The sequence below is a fragment of the Babylonia areolata genome, chromosome 1, assembly GCF_041734735.1.
Source record: "Babylonia areolata isolate BAREFJ2019XMU chromosome 1, ASM4173473v1, whole genome shotgun sequence".
Lineage (NCBI taxonomy): Eukaryota > Metazoa > Mollusca > Gastropoda > Neogastropoda > Buccinidae > Babylonia > Babylonia areolata.
In genome coordinates, this window is record NC_134876.1 from 9,363,131 (window position 1) to 9,365,630 (window position 2,500).

The following is a 2,500-nucleotide window of genomic DNA, read 5'->3' on the forward strand; positions in this document are numbered from 1 at the left end:
CACACACTCACACAGACACACAGCCACACACACACACACACACTAAAACACACACACACACACACACGCACTCACACTCATACGCGCGCACACACACACACACACACACACACACACACACACACACTCACACACACACACACACACACACTCACTCACACTCACACACACACTCACACACACTCATACGCGCGCGCACACACACACATATATACACACAAACGCACACCCACACACTAACACACACACTCATACTCACACACAAACACACACACACACACACACACACACACACGCACGCACGCACATACACACACATACACATGACCATACACACACTTACACGCACGCTCTCTCTCTCTCTCTCTCTCTCTCTCTCTCTCTCACACACACACACACACAAGCGGACACCCTCAATCCTCATCAGCTACCACCTCAATCCCCCTTATCCCTCTTTACCCCCACCTCCCTCCTCGCCCCTTCCCTACACACAGACCACTGCCTGACTTGGCAATGTTTCGACATTGGACTCATTGTGTTCGTGTATAAAACTCCGTCCCCGTGTCATCACAGCTGTACCGTTGAACTGCCAAGTTCTCATCAAGACTCTCACCACTGTGCACACGCTTTATCAATTACCGGGCATGGAGAAGCGTTTCCGGCTACGACTCGTCACTTGCTGGTCACGTGCTCTGTTGCTATGACAACGGAAATGGACAGGAAGCTGACTCAAGTGAACAGTCCTGCTGAACTTTACTGGAGTGGGGGGGGAGTATAGGGTGGAGGGGGGAAGGGGTGGTGGTGGTGGTGGTGGAAGGGGAAGGGTTGAGGAAGAGGGTGGGTTGGTTGTCGTTACGAGCGACACTTTCGACAGCTGATGGTATCTGTGTGGTGAGACTGAACAGTGAAAATAATGTGACAAGCACGCTGATAGATTCTGTGGTTATTCGATAGTATAAGAGTAAGGCGCGTGCGCGCGCGCGCGCGCGCGCGCGTGTGTGTGTGTGTGTGTGTGTGTGTGTGTGTGTGTGTGCGTGTTTGTGAGCGAGTGTGTGTGTGTATGTGAGAGACAAAGAGAGAGAGAGAGGGGAGAGAGAGAGTGTGTGTGTGAGAGAGAGAGAGTGTGTGTGTGTGTGTGTGTGTGTGTGCGTGAGAGAGAGAGAGAGAGAGAGAGAGAGAGGAACCTACTTTCTGTTTTTAGTTTTACATCTCTTCACATAATATCATACATATTGTTTTTTCTATAGACGGTTGTGTGTGCGTGCGTGTTCCTGTGGGATGTGTGATCAGCGTCAAAATCTCTACACGTGCGTGCGTGCACACGTGTGTCGGAAAAATGTGGGCGAATGAGATGAGACAGGGGGAGAGAGAGAGAGGGAAGAAAGGAGAGATGGAAAAGAATAGTCGGAAAGAGAGAGAGAGAGAAAGACAGACAGATAGACAGACAGACAGAAGGAGAGACGGACAGACAGATAGACAGACGGACAGACAGACATGCAGGCAGGCAAACAGCCAGACAGACTGACTGACAGAGAGATGTCAGTAAGCCTGACAACTGAATGAACGCTCAAAGACAGCCAGTTCACTTTGGGACCATCCCTCGACGGATCCACGTGCATGTCATCAAATTAAAATCTACAAAACATGTCCAACTTTGTCCGTCCAGTGCAGTTTGAGAGGGACACACGCACACAGGAACACGAACACGAACACGTACACACGCACACGCACACACACAGACACACACACACACATGTTACACAAACACACACACACACATACACACATACGCACACGCACGCACACTCGAACAGACACATACATAAACATACGCACGCACAGACGCGCGCGCGTACACAGACAGACACACAGACACACGCACACACACACACACACACACACACACTTACGCGCGCACACACACACACACTCACGCACGCACACACACACACACTCACGCACACACACACACACACTCACGCACGCACACACACACACACACACACACACACACACACTCACGCACACACACACACACACACACACACGGACACACACATTCTCACGTGTGCGGGCACGCGCATACCAACGCGCGCAAGGACAAATGATTATAAATGATCATGTTAAAAGCAGCGATTGGTCAATTATCTGTTTTCTAACATTCATTGTTTCAACAACGAATTTAGATGCGCTCTTTAAGTATTGTTGTTACAAAACAGATTTATGACGCTGTTATAACTTGATTTGTCTTATAAGACCTTTACTGCGTTACAGTTTTTGCGTTTGTCTGCTTTGGCATGAAATAAACGTATTGCGTTTTCTGGATCTCCACACGATGGATATGTCCAATCGCAGAATTTTGGCTTCACTACCATTACTTACTTTTTTTTTCCAGCCCACAAAAATGACTACAATGCCATTTGTCAGTAACAGTTGATATGCATATTCTGCCTGAACCCCCCCCCCCCCCCCCCCACCTCTCTAAAAGAATCAAACCATC